Source organism: Lepisma saccharinum, chromosome 29 (genome assembly GCF_977018435.1).
Source record: "Lepisma saccharinum chromosome 29, izLepSacc3.1, whole genome shotgun sequence".
NCBI classification, from domain to species: domain Eukaryota; kingdom Metazoa; phylum Arthropoda; class Insecta; order Zygentoma; family Lepismatidae; genus Lepisma; species Lepisma saccharinum.
In genome coordinates this window covers 14750133-14765087 of record NC_139257.1, presented here as the reverse complement: position 1 = coordinate 14765087, position 14955 = coordinate 14750133, and the positions used below count along the sequence as shown (strand labels likewise).

Genomic DNA, 14955 nt, shown 5'->3' with positions numbered 1-14955 from the left:
AAAATTAGGCCCAGTTTGATTCTGCCTCCTTAAAATTAGGCCTAGGTTGATTCTGCCCCTTCAAAATTAGGCCCCAAATCTGATTCTGCCCCCTGAAAATTAGGCCCAAGTTTAATTCTATCCCCTGAAAATTTGGCCCAGTTTGATTCTGCCCCTTCAAAATTAGACCCCAAGTCTGATTCTGCTCCCTCAAAATTAGGCCTAGTTTGATTCTGCCTCCTTAAAATTAGGCCAAGCTTCAATTTGCCCCCTCAAAATTAGGCCCCAAGTCTGATTCCGTCCCCTCAAAATTAGGCCCAGTTTGATTCTGCCTCCTTAAAATTAGGCCTAGGTTGATTCTGTCCCTTCAAAATTAGGCCCCAAGTCTGATTCCGTCCCCTCAAAATTAGGCCCAGTCTGATTCTGCCTCCTTAAAATTAGGCCTAGGTTGATTCTGCACCTCAAAATTAGGCCGAGTTTGAATTTGCCCCCTCAAAATTAGGCCCCAAGTCTGATTCCGTCCCCTCAAAATTAGGCCCAGTTTGATTCTGCCTCCTTAAAATTAGGCCTAGGTTGATTCTGCCCCTTCAAAATTAGGCCCCAAATCTGATTCTGCCCCCTGAAAATTAGGCCCAAGTTTAATTCTATCCCCTGAAAATTTGGCCCAGTTTGATTCTGCCCCTTCAAAATTAGACCCCAAGTCTGATTCTGCTCCCTCAAAATTAGGCCTAGTTTGATTCTGCCTCCTTAAAATTAGGCCAAGCTTCAATTTGCCCCCTCAAAATTAGGCCCCAAGTCTGATTCCGTCCCCTCAAAATTAGGCCCAGTCTGATTCTGCCTCCTTAAAATTAGGCCTAGGTTGATTCTGCACCTCAAAATTAGGCCGAGTTTGAATTTGCCCCCTCAAAATTAGGCCCCAAGTCTGATTCCGTCCCCTCAAAATTAGGCCCAGTTTGATTCTGCCTCCTTAAAATTAGGCCTAGGTTGATTCTGCCCCTTCAAAATTAGGCCCCAAATCTGATTCTGCCCCCTGAAAATTAGGCCCAAGTTTAATTCTATCCCCTGAAAATTTGGCCCAGTTTGATTCTGCCCCTTCAAAATTAGACCCCAAGTCTGATTCTGCTCCCTCAAAATTAGGCCTAGTTTGATTCTGCCTCCTTAAAATTAGGCCAAGCTTCAATTTGCCCCCTCAAAATTAGGCCCCAAGTCTGATTCCGTCCCCTCAAAATTAGGCCCAGTTTGATTCTGCCTCCTTAAAATTAGGCCTAGGTTGATTCTGTCCCTTCAAAATTAGGCCCCAAGTCTGATTCCGTCCCCTCAAAATTAGGCCCAGTCTGATTCTGCCTCCTTAAAATTAGGCCTAGGTTGATTCTGTCCCTTCAAAATTAGGCCCCAAGTCTGATTCCGTCCCCTCAAAATTAGGCCCAGTCTGATTCTGCCTCCTTAAAATTAGGCCTAGGTTGATTCTGTCCCTTCAAAATTAGGCCCCAAGTCTGATTCCGTCCCCTCAAAATTAGGCCCAGTTTGATTCTGCCTCCTTAAAATTAGGCCTAGGTTGATTCTGTCCCTTCAAAATTAGGCCCCAAGTCTGATTCCGTCCCCTCAAAATTAGGCCCAGTCTGATTCTGCCTCCTTAAAATTAGGCCTAGGTTGATTCTGCACCTCAAAATTAGGCCGAGTTTGAATTTGCCCCCTCAAAATTAGGCCCCAAGTCTGATTCCGTCCCCTCAAAATTAGGCCCAGTTTGATTCTGCCTCCTTAAAATTAGGCCTAGGTTGATTCTGCCCCTTCAAAATTAGGCCCCAAATCTGATTCTGCCCCCTGAAAATTAGGCCCAAGTTTAATTCTATCCCCTGAAAATTTGGCCCAGTTTGATTCTGCCCCTTCAAAATTAGACCCCAAGTCTGATTCTGCTCCCTCAAAATTAGGCCTAGTTTGATTCTGCCTCCTTAAAATTAGGCCAAGCTTCAATTTGCCCCCTCAAAATTAGGCCCCAAGTCTGATTCCGTCCCCTCAAAATTAGGCCCAGTTTGATTCTGCCTCCTTAAAATTAGGCCTAGGTTGATTCTGTCCCTTCAAAATTAGGCCCCAAGTCTGATTCCGTCCCCTCAAAATTAGGCCCAGTCTGATTCTGCCTCCTTAAAATTAGGCCTAGGTTGATTCTGCACCTCAAAATTAGGCCGAGTTTGAATTTGCCCCCTCAAAATTAGGCCCCAAGTCTGATTCCGTCCCCTCAAAATTAGGCCCAGTTTGATTCTGCCTCCTTAAAATTAGGCCTAGGTTGATTCTGCCCCTTCAAAATTAGGCCCCAAATCTGATTCTGCCCCCTGAAAATTAGGCCCAAGTTTAATTCTATCCCCTGAAAATTTGGCCCAGTTTGATTCTGCCCCTTCAAAATTAGACCCCAAGTCTGATTCTGCTCCCTCAAAATTAGGCCTAGTTTGATTCTGCCTCCTTAAAATTAGGCCAAGCTTCAATTTGCCCCCTCAAAATTAGGCCCCAAGTCTGATTCCGTCCCCTCAAAATTAGGCCCAGTTTGATTCTGCCTCCTTAAAATTAGGCCTAGGTTGATTCTGTCCCTTCAAAATTAGGCCCCAAGTCTGATTCCGTCCCCTCAAAATTAGGCCCAGTCTGATTCTGCCTCCTTAAAATTAGGCCTAGGTTGATTCTGCACCTCAAAATTAGGCCGAGTTTGAATTTGCCCCCTCAAAATTAGGCCCCAAGTCTGATTCCGTCCCCTCAAAATTAGGCCCAGTTTGATTCTGCCTCCTTAAAATTAGGCCTAGGTTGATTCTGCCCCTTCAAAATTAGGCCCCAAATCTGATTCTGCCCCCTGAAAATTAGGCCCAAGTTTAATTCTATCCCCTGAAAATTTGGCCCAGTTTGATTCTGCCCCTTCAAAATTAGACCCCAAGTCTGATTCTGCTCCCTCAAAATTAGGCCTAGTTTGATTCTGCCTCCTTAAAATTAGGCCAAGCTTCAATTTGCCCCCTCAAAATTAGGCCCCAAGTCTGATTCCGTCCCCTCAAAATTAGGCCCAGTCTGATTCTGCCTCCTTAAAATTAGGCCTAGGTTGATTCTGCACCTCAAAATTAGGCCGAGTTTGAATTTGCCCCCTCAAAATTAGGCCCCAAGTCTGATTCCGTCCCCTCAAAATTAGGCCCAGTTTGATTCTGCCTCCTTAAAATTAGGCCTAGGTTGATTCTGCCCCTTCAAAATTAGGCCCCAAATCTGATTCTGCCCCCTGAAAATTAGGCCCAAGTTTAATTCTATCCCCTGAAAATTTGGCCCAGTTTGATTCTGCCCCTTCAAAATTAGACCCCAAGTCTGATTCTGCTCCCTCAAAATTAGGCCTAGTTTGATTCTGCCTCCTTAAAATTAGGCCAAGCTTCAATTTGCCCCCTCAAAATTAGGCCCCAAGTCTGATTCCGTCCCCTCAAAATTAGGCCCAGTTTGATTCTGCCTCCTTAAAATTAGGCCTAGGTTGATTCTGTCCCTTCAAAATTAGGCCCCAAGTCTGATTCCGTCCCCTCAAAATTAGGCCCAGTCTGATTCTGCCTCCTTAAAATTAGGCCTAGGTTGATTCTGCACCTCAAAATTAGGCCGAGTTTGAATTTGCCCCCTCAAAATTAGGCCCCAAGTCTGATTCCGTCCCCTCAAAATTAGGCCCAGTTTGATTCTGCCTCCTTAAAATTAGGCCTAGGTTGATTCTGCCCCTTCAAAATTAGGCCCCAAATCTGATTCTGCCCCCTGAAAATTAGGCCCAAGTTTAATTCTATCCCCTGAAAATTTGGCCCAGTTTGATTCTGCCCCTTCAAAATTAGACCCCAAGTCTGATTCTGCTCCCTCAAAATTAGGCCTAGTTTGATTCTGCCTCCTTAAAATTAGGCCAAGCTTCAATTTGCCCCCTCAAAATTAGGCCCCAAGTCTGATTCCGTCCCCTCAAAATTAGGCCCAGTTTGATTCTGCCTCCTTAAAATTAGGCCTAGGTTGATTCTGTCCCTTCAAAATTAGGCCCCAAGTCTGATTCCGTCCCCTCAAAATTAGGCCCAGTCTGATTCTGCCTCCTTAAAATTAGGCCTAGGTTGATTCTGCACCTCAAAATTAGGCCGAGTTTGAATTTGCCCCCTCAAAATTAGGCCCCAAGTCTGATTCCGTCCCCTCAAAATTAGGCCCAGTTTGATTCTGCCTCCTTAAAATTAGGCCTAGGTTGATTCTGCCCCTTCAAAATTAGGCCCCAAATCTGATTCTGCCCCCTGAAAATTAGGCCCAAGTTTAATTCTATCCCCTGAAAATTTGGCCCAGTTTGATTCTGCCCCTTCAAAATTAGACCCCAAGTCTGATTCTGCTCCCTCAAAATTAGGCCTAGTTTGATTCTGCCTCCTTAAAATTAGGCCAAGCTTCAATTTGCCCCCTCAAAATTAGGCCCCAAGTCTGATTCCGTCCCCTCAAAATTAGGCCCAGTTTGATTCTGCCTCCTTAAAATTAGGCCTAGGTTGATTCTGTCCCTTCAAAATTAGGCCCCAAGTCTGATTCCGTCCCCTCAAAATTAGGCCCAGTCTGATTCTGCCTCCTTAAAATTAGGCCTAGGTTGATTCTGCACCTCAAAATTAGGCCGAGTTTGAATTTGCCCCCTCAAAATTAGGCCCCAAGTCTGATTCCGTCCCCTCAAAATTAGGCCCAGTTTGATTCTGCCTCCTTAAAATTAGGCCTAGGTTGATTCTGCCCCTTCAAAATTAGGCCCCAAATCTGATTCTGCCCCCTGAAAATTAGGCCCAAGTTTAATTCTATCCCCTGAAAATTTGGCCCAGTTTGATTCTGCCCCTTCAAAATTAGACCCCAAGTCTGATTCTGCTCCCTCAAAATTAGGCCCAGTTTAATTCTGCCTCCTTAAAATTAGGCCTAGGTTGATTCTGCACCTCAAAATTAGGCCGAGTTTGAATTTGTCCCCTCAAAATTAGGCCCCAAGTCTGATTCCGTCCCCTCAAAATTAGGCCCAGTTTGATTCTGCCTCCTTAAAATTAGGCCTAGGTTCATTCTGCACCTCAAAATTAGGCCGAGTTTGAATTTGCCCCCTCAAAATTAGGCCCCAAGTCTGATTCCGTCCCCTCAAAATTAGGCCCAGTTTGATTCTGCCTCCTTAAAATTAGGCCTAGGTTGATTCTGCCCCTTCAAAATTAGGCCCCAAATCTGATTCTGCCCCCTGAAAATTAGGTCCAAGTTTAATTCTATCCCCTGAAAATTTGGCCCAGTTTGATTCTGCCCCTTCAAAATTAGACCCCAAGTCTGATTCTGCTCCCTCAAAATTAGGCCCAGTTTGATTCTGCCTCCTTAAAATTAGGCCTAGGTTGATTCTGCCCCTTCAAAATTAGGCCCCAAATCTGATTCTGCCCCCTGAAAATTAGGCCCAAGTTTAATTCTATCCCCTGAAAATTTGGCCCAGTTTGATTCTGCCCCTTCAGAATTAGACCCTAAGTCTGATTCTGCTCTCTCAAAATTAGGCCTAGTTTGATTCTGCCTCCTTAAAATTAGGCCAAGCTTCAATTTGCCCCCTCAAAATTAGGCCCCAAGTCTGATTCCGTCCCCTCAAAATTAGGCCCAGTTTGATTCTGCCCCTTCAAAATTAGGCCCCAAGTCTGATTCCGTCCCCTCAAAATTAGGCCCAGTTTGATTCTGCCTCCTTAAAATTAGGCCTAGGTTGATTCTGCCCCTTCAAAATTAGGCCCCAAGTCTGATTCTGCCCCCTGAAAATTAGGCCCAAGTTTAATTCTATCCCCTGAAAATTTGGCCCAGTTTGATTCTGCCCCTTCAAAATTAGACCCCAAGTCTGATTCTGCTCCCTCAAAATTAGGCCCAGTTTGATTCTGCCTCCTTAAAATTAGGCCTAGGTTGATTCTGCCCCTTCAAAATTAGGCCCCAAATCTGATTCTGCCCCCTGAAAATTAGGCCCAAGTTTAATTCTATCCCCTGAAAATTTGGCCCAGTTTGATTCTGCCCCTTCAAAATTAGACCCCAAGTCTGATTCTGCTCCCTCAAAATTAGGCCTAGTTTGATTCTGCCTCCTTAAAATTAGGCCAAGCTTCAATTTGCCCCCTCAAAATTAGGCCCCAAGTCTGATTCCGTCCCCTCAAAATTAGGCCCAGTTTGATTCTGCCTCCTTAAAATTAGGCCTAGGTTGATTCTGTCCCTTCAAAATTAGGCCCCAAGTCTGATTCCGTCCCCTCAAAATTAGGCCCAGTCTGATTCTGCCTCCTTAAAATTAGGCCTAGGTTGATTCTGCACCTCAAAATTAGGCCGAGTTTGAATTTGCCCCCTCAAAATTAGGCCCCAAGTCTGATTCCGTCCCCTCAAAATTAGGCCCAGTTTGATTCTGCCTCCTTAAAATTAGGCCTAGGTTGATTCTGCCCCTTCAAAATTAGGCCCCAAATCTGATTCTGCCCCCTGAAAATTAGGCCCAAGTTTAATTCTATCCCCTGAAAATTTGGCCCAGTTTGATTCTGCCCCTTCAAAATTAGACCCCAAGTCTGATTCTGCTCCCTCAAAATTAGGCCTAGTTTGATTCTGCCTCCTTAAAATTAGGCCAAGCTTCAATTTGCCCCCTCAAAATTAGGCCCCAAGTCTGATTCCGTCCCCTCAAAATTAGGCCCAGTTTGATTCTGCCTCCTTAAAATTAGGCCTAGGTTGATTCTGTCCCTTCAAAATTAGGCCCCAAGTCTGATTCCGTCCCCTCAAAATTAGGCCCAGTCTGATTCTGCCTCCTTAAAATTAGGCCTAGGTTGATTCTGCACCTCAAAATTAGGCCGAGTTTGAATTTGCCCCCTCAAAATTAGGCCCCAAGTCTGATTCCGTCCCCTCAAAATTAGGCCCAGTTTGATTCTGCCTCCTTAAAATTAGGCCTAGGTTGATTCTGCCCCTTCAAAATTAGGCCCCAAATCTGATTCTGCCCCCTGAAAATTAGGCCCAAGTTTAATTCTATCCCCTGAAAATTTGGCCCAGTTTGATTCTGCCCCTTCAAAATTAGACCCCAAGTCTGATTCTGCTCCCTCAAAATTAGGCCCAGTTTGATTCTGCCTCCTTAAAATTAGGCCTAGGTTGATTCTGCCCCTTCAAAATTAGGCCCCAAATCTGATTCTGCCCCCTGAAAATTAGGCCCAAGTTTAATTCTATCCCCTGAAAATTTGGCCCAGTTTGATTCTGCCCCTTCAGAATTAGACCCTAAGTCTGATTCTGCTCTCTCAAAATTAGGCCTAGTTTGATTCTGCCTCCTTAAAATTAGGCCAAGCTTCAATTTGCCCCCTCAAAATTAGGCCCCAAGTCTGATTCCGTCCCCTCAAAATTAGGCCCAGTTTGATTCTGCCCCTTCAAAATTAGGCCCCAAGTCTGATTCCGTCCCCTCAAAATTAGGCCCAGTTTGATTCTGCCTCCTTAAAATTAGGCCTAGGTTGATTCTGCCCCTTCAAAATTAGGCCCCAAATCTGATTCTGCCCCCTGAAAATTAGGCCCAAGTTTAATTCTATCCCCTGAAAATTTGGCCCAGTTTGATTCTGCCCCTTCAAAATTAGACCCCAAGTCTGATTCTGCTCCCTCAAAATTAGGCCCAGTTTGATTCTGCCTCCTTAAAATTAGGCCTAGGTTGATTCTGTCCCTTCAAAATTAGGCCCCAAGTCTGATTCCGTCCCCTCAAAATTAGGCCCAGTCTGATTCTGCCTCCTTAAAATTAGGCCTAGGTTGATTCTGCACCTCAAAATTAGGCCGAGTTTGAATTTGCCCCCTCAAAATTAGGCCCCAAGTCTGATTCCGTCCCCTCAAAATTAGGCCCAGTTTGATTCTGCCTCCTTAAAATTAGGCCTAGGTTGATTCTGCCCCTTCAAAATTAGGCCCCAAATCTGATTCTGCCCCCTGAAAATTAGGCCCAAGTTTAATTCTATCCCCTGAAAATTTGGCCCAGTTTGATTCTGCCCCTTCAAAATTAGACCCCAAGTCTGATTCTGCTCCCTCAAAATTAGGCCTAGTTTGATTCTGCCTCCTTAAAATTAGGCCAAGCTTCAATTTGCCCCCTCAAAATTAGGCCCCAAGTCTGATTCCGTCCCCTCAAAATTAGGCCCAGTTTGATTCTGCCTCCTTAAAATTAGGCCTAGGTTGATTCTGTCCCTTCAAAATTAGGCCCCAAGTCTGATTCCGTCCCCTCAAAATTAGGCCCAGTCTGATTCTGCCTCCTTAAAATTAGGCCTAGGTTGATTCTGCACCTCAAAATTAGGCCGAGTTTGAATTTGCCCCCTCAAAATTAGGCCCCAAGTCTGATTCCGTCCCCTCAAAATTAGGCCCAGTTTGATTCTGCCTCCTTAAAATTAGGCCTAGGTTGATTCTGCCCCTTCAAAATTAGGCCCCAAATCTGATTCTGCCCCCTGAAAATTAGGCCCAAGTTTAATTCTATCCCCTGAAAATTTGGCCCAGTTTGATTCTGCCCCTTCAAAATTAGACCCCAAGTCTGATTCTGCTCCCTCAAAATTAGGCCCAGTTTGATTCTGCCTCCTTAAAATTAGGCCTAGGTTGATTCTGCCCCTTCAAAATTAGGCCCCAAATCTGATTCTGCCCCCTGAAAATTAGGCCCAAGTTTAATTCTATCCCCTGAAAATTTGGCCCAGTTTGATTCTGCCCCTTCAGAATTAGACCCTAAGTCTGATTCTGCTCTCTCAAAATTAGGCCTAGTTTGATTCTGCCTCCTTAAAATTAGGCCAAGCTTCAATTTGCCCCCTCAAAATTAGGCCCCAAGTCTGATTCCGTCCCCTCAAAATTAGGCCCAGTTTGATTCTGCCCCTTCAAAATTAGGCCCCAAGTCTGATTCCGTCCCCTCAAAATTAGGCCCAGTTTGATTCTGCCTCCTTAAAATTAGGCCTAGGTTGATTCTGCCCCTTCAAAATTAGGCCCCAAATCTGATTCTGCCCCCTGAAAATTAGGCCCAAGTTTAATTCTATCCCCTGAAAATTTGGCCCAGTTTGATTCTGCCCCTTCAAAATTAGACCCCAAGTCTGATTCTGCTCCCTCAAAATTAGGCCCAGTTTGATTCTGCCTCCTTAAAATTAGGCCTAGGTTGATTCTGCACCTCAAAATTAGGCCGAGTTTGAATTTGCCCCCTCAAAATTAGGCCCCAAGTCTGATTCCGTCCCCTCAAAATTAGGCCCAGTTTGATTCTGCCTCCTTAAAATTAGGCCTAGGTTGATTCTGCCCCTTCAAAATTAGGCCCCAAATCTGATTCTGCCCCCTGAAAATTAGGCCCAGTTTGATTCTGCCTCCTTAAAATTAGGCCCAGTTTGATTCTGCCCCTTCAAAATTAGGCCCCAAGTCTGATTCCGTCCCCTCAAAATTAGGCCCAGTTTGATTCTGCCTCCTTAAAATTAGGCCTAGGTTCATTCTGCACCTCAAAATTAGGCCGAGTTTGAATTTGCCCCCTCAAAATTAGGCCCCAAGTCTGATTCCGTCCCCTCAAAATTAGGCCCAGTTTGATTCTGCCTCCTTAAAATTAGGCCTAGGTTGATTCTGCCCCTTCAAAATTAGGCCCCAAATCTGATTCTGCCCCCTGAAAATTAGGCCCAAGTTTAATTCTATCCCCTGAAAATTTGGCCCAGTTTGATTCTGCCCCTTCAAAATTAGACCCCAAGTCTGATTCTGCTCCCTCAAAATTAGGCCCAGTTTGATTCTGCCTCCTTAAAATTAGGCCTAGGTTGATTCTGCACCTCAAAATTAGGCCGAGTTTGAATTTGCCCCCTCAAAATTAGGCCCCAAGTCTGATTCCGTCCCCTCAAAATTAGGCCCAGTTTGATTCTGCCTCCTTAAAATTAGGCCTAGGTTGATTCTGCCCCTTCAAAATTAGGCCCCAAATCTGATTCTGCCCCCTGAAAATTAGGCCCAGTTTGATTCTGCCTCCTTAAAATTAGGCCCAGTTTGATTCTGCCCCTTCAAAATTAGGCCCCAAGTCTGATTCCGTCCCCTCAAAATTAGGCCCAGTTTGATTCTGCCTCCTTAAAATTAGGCCTAGGTTGATTCTGCACCTCAAAATTAGGCCGAGTTTGAATTTGCCCCCTCAAAATTAGGCCCCAAGTCTGATTCCGTCCCCTCAAAATTAGGCCCAGTTTGATTCTGCCTCCTTAAAATTAGGCCTAGGTTGATTCTGCCCCTTCAAAATTAGGCCCCAAATCTGATTCTGCCCCCTGAAAATTAGGCCCAAGTTTAATTCTATCCCCTGAAAATTTGGCCCAGTTTGATTCTGCCCCTTCAAAATTAGACCCCAAGTCTGATTCTGCTCCCTCAAAATTAGGCCCAGTTTGATTCTGCCTCCTTAAAATTAGGCCTAGGTTGATTCTGCACCTCAAAATTAGGCCGAGTTTGAATTTGCCCCCTCAAAATTAGGCCCCAAGTCTGATTCCGTCCCCTCAAAATTAGGCCCAGTTTGATTCTGCCTCCTTAAAATTAGGCCTAGGTTGATTCTGCCCCTTCAAAATTAGGCCCCAAATCTGATTCTGCCCCCTGAAAATTAGGCCCAGTTTGATTCTGCCTCCTTAAAATTAGGCCCAGTTTGATTCTGCCCCTTCAAAATTAGGCCCCAAGTCTGATTCCGTCCCCTCAAAATTAGGCCCAGTTTGATTCTGCCTCCTTAAAATTAGGCCTAGGTTCATTCTGCACCTCAAAATTAGGCCGAGTTTGAATTTGCCCCCTCAAAATTAGGCCCCAAGTCTGATTCCGTCCCCTCAAAATTAGGCCCAGTTTGATTCTGCCTCCTTAAAATTAGGCCTAGGTTGATTCTGCCCCTTCAAAATTAGGCCCCAAATCTGATTCTGCCCCCTCAAAATTAGGCCTAGTTTGATTCTGTACCCCAAAATTAGGCCAAGCTTCAATTTGCCCCCTCAAAATTAGGCCCCAAGTCTGATTCCGTCCCCTCAAAATTAGATCCAGTTTGATTCTGCCTCCTCAAAATTATGCCCATTTTGATTTTGCCCTCAATATTAGGCTGTTTAATTCTACACCCTCAAAATTAGGTCCCAATTTACGCCCATGATCACAGCCCTACGGCTGGAGGGGTCCCGGGTGCGAATTCCGAACTTTTGGGAAAGAATAGCCACTACGCAGCTATGGTGACAGTCGATAAGATTCTACTTAGCCAAAGACAGTATATAGATGAACTTGAAGCATCAGATAGTGTTGCCTTAAAATATTGTCTAATTGTACCTTGTGAAGTAGAACGAGTCTTTTTCTGAATATAAAATCATTCTTGCCGAAAACGGAAAGAGTTTTAAGGTGAAAAATTTGAGGTATGATGTTGCAATGAAGTTCAGTCATCTGTAAGGATTTAAATTTTCTTTTATTTATGTAGGTTGGAAATTTAGTATTGGCAACACTGCTGTATATACTCCATAAAACGGAACAAGTGCTTCTCACTTACTATATACCACATGTTAGTTTGATGCCTAAGCTCCCAGTAAATGGACTCTTCTTTTCAACACTGGACAAGAGGAATAGAGTATCGTTGGAGTTGGAGGTCTAATGTTGTGTAGTCAGAACCCCACTAATGGGAACTTTCTGGTGATTCTCACCGTACCTCTAGAACAGAACATCAATTACTGTTCATTTTTGGAACATAACCTGCCACTTGTATTGCGAAAGAAGAGGGGACACTTCCTGTTGTATCCTCCCATCATTTTGAATGACAATGCTCAGGGCAAGTAGCACAACCTGTGGTTGATTTGTTAGCTCGATGGGGCTGGCATGTGCTCTACCAGCCCCTGTGGCTTAGATTCGATCCCTAAGATGAAACTCCGAACTCTTCCAGAGATTCTTCAGGCAATAGACCGCTATATTCAAACCATCAACAGAACAGGCACTGCCACATACTAGTTCGGATCCCACTTTAAACTGTAGGTTCAGTCCAAATTAGCCTTACTGCGCATAAAGTGGACTTAAAACAACAACTCAACAACAACAACAGACACTGGTACAGAAATACTACGACTTTCACATCGCTGGCATCGGGTTGTACCAGCGGCGTAGTGCTTGTAAGTCCTCCTTACAAGTTCAAATTATTGAAGAAAACGTATTTCATTCCCGCATTTATCGCTTGAACACACATAACAATATCAGACTGCAAGTAGAACTTTTAACGAAACAATTGACGACTTGTTTTGATTCGAGTTGTTTCTCTGTAAGGCTTCTTGAGAGGACTTACGTGTGGGTGAATGGAGGAAATGATTTGGACTCGCCCATGCGGATGTGTTTGCTTACGTAGTATCGTCTCAACCAATGACAGGGCGTCCCGATTCTCAGGCACATGTAAGGCGCCTTACTCACTGTTTGTGACGCATTTAGCAAAGCAGACGTTTATGAGGATTCATTGTTTTTATTAGCCAGCCATTACAGTATTTTGTGCAACATGAACAATAATTGCACAAGTTCAAGAGTAAGTGAAAATGAGTGTGTGGTTGCTGTTGTGAACAAGTGTGAGTTCGTAGTTGAATCAGTTTTAAAATAACCCTTTTCGTCTTTGACATTCGCGTGTAAACAAGACATCCTTAACAGAAGTAGGCCGACACCAGAACTGAAAGACTTAAAAATGGAGAGAAAAGGAAAAGATATGTGGTATGATCGGAACAAATGGCCTTGTGGTTGCGCAGGAACGAATACGTTATATTGTTTCCCGTACCTTTTATTTTCAAAGGAAAAGAATGCGTGGAGCAATTTTGGTATTACGGATACCTGCAATTTTTCTTTATTGAAAAAGCGGCACGTTGAATCGAAATCTCATATTTATGCATTGTCAAGTATTATTAAATTTAGCCAAACGAGAATAGAAACTTTACGGGGTGAAGCCCTCAAACAATCAGTGAAACAACATAATGAAAGAGTGACAAACAATCGCTACATTATGCATCGCCTTATCGATATCGTTTGTTGTCTGTGGAGGCAGGAACAAGCATTTAGAGGACATGATGAATCGAGTCAGTCACAGAATAGAGGAGACTACTTAGAGATATTGAATTTCATGGCAAAAACTGATGAAATATTAGCCCATCATTTGCGTACAGCTACTGTGTTTTCTGGTACTTCTCCAGAGATACAAAATGACCTCATACAGTCAGTGGCTCAAGTGATGATGATCAGTGAAATAAAAAAGGAAATTAAAAAATCCAATTACGTACATTGCCGTAATAATGGACGAGACCACAGACATCTCTCACAAATCCCAACTTTCAACTGTATTTAGATTCGTTTCTTCAGGCGGTGAGGTTCAAGAGAGGTTTCTGCGATTTGATGACATAAGCAGTGCCAGCAACTTAGCAGGACACTTGTTTAGTTATTTGATTGAATTCGAGTGCAGTGATAAATTAGTTTGTCAAACATATGATGGGGCCTTCCCCATGGCGCAGTGGTAGCGTCTTCGCCTTGTAATCAAGGGGTCCCGGGTTCAATACCCGGTGGAGGTACATACTGGTTCGGATTCCACATTAAACTGTAGGCTCAGTCCCGATTATCTTTACTGTGCATAAAGTGGACTTAAAACACCAAATCAATCAATCAGTCGTATGATGGGGCAAGTGCTATGGCAGGAGCAAGCAATGGTTTACAACGGAGTTTTAGGAAAAAGTTCCAACAGGCGATATTTGTTCACTGTTACGCCCATACATTCAACCTAGTTTTACAACAGGCAACAGACAGTATAAAGAGTTCAAGATTTTCTTTCAGGCATGTTCTGGCTTTTCTTCATTTTTTTCCAGATGAACAAAAAGAATGAATGCTCTTGAAAAAAAAATTAATAAGCGGTTTCCCACAGTTTCACCCACAAGATGGATTTACAGCACGAGGCTCGTACTGTAATTTCTTCCGTTAAAGATGAGCTGGAGGAACTATCGAAGAATATGATGGAAGATGATGAACAGTGGGACGTGGAATCAAGAATGTCTGCTAGGGGATTTTATCGCACTATCCAAGAGTTTGAATTTTGTTTTCTCCTCGGTACTTTTTCTACAGTGTTTCCTAAGACCGAAGTGCTTTTTAATATAGTGCAAAAGAACATTTCTGACATTGGATTTTGTCTAAAAAAGGTTGAGCAATTCAAAACCGATTTGCAAGAACTACGTGGACAGTTTGAGGTCTTTTGGTCATAAACAAATGAACACAAACAGTGCAATTCCAAGGTCAAGAGGTCGAAGCTCGAGTTTGATGCTAAAATATAGTTTCGTGTGTTATTTTATGAAATATTGGACACACTGATGGTAAAAACGATCGAGAGATTTGGAAGCATGAAGGAGTTAAAGTGTCTGGCTTCGTTGGATTTTGATAAATTTCCCGATTATGTAGAAACCTTTCTAGAAGAAGAGTTTGTGTCCTTAACTAAGCTGCATGCGAAATTTTTCAATTGCTACCAGTTGAAAGTTGAGCTACAGGTAAATTTATTCTGAAGACGAATATCGAGTAAACAGTGTGTTTGAACTTCATGAGTACTTGCTGTTGAACAAGTGTACAAACTAACAGAATTGTTCCTCACTATTCCTGTCTCGAGCTCGTCGGTGGAAAAGTCGTTTTCTGCACTGAAGAGGATTCATACATTTCAACGCAGCACACAGACTCAGGCAAGGAAATCTGACTTGGGACTGATATCCATTGAAAAGGAGCTGCTAAAGATATTGACAAGAAACTCCCGATTCTACACGACGCTATTGAGGTGTTCAGACTAAAGGATCGAGTTATAGTATAAATGAGAATTTTCAGTAAGTAATACATATGCTATTATTGTTAACATACAGTGTTTGAAATTGAGTATGTCCATACATGACTTACATTCAAATAGATTATATTTAGTTAAAATATCTTTGGGTTTTCTTTATCCAATATTCAAGTCAGGTTTATCTAAGGAAGCCTTACACCTTTCATAGAATCACGCTACGCAACTGGGTTGTACACAATGCTGGTGACTAAAAGTCTCACAGA

At 43.5% G+C, this 14955-nt stretch overlaps 1 protein-coding gene across 1 annotated transcript in view; it reads left to right on the top strand.

Annotated features, from left to right (window-relative positions):
- Nucleotides 1-14955, top strand: part of LOC145981400 (juvenile hormone esterase-like) — an 87362-nt gene that overhangs the window by 55183 nt on the left and 17224 nt on the right. The window lies entirely within an intron of this gene.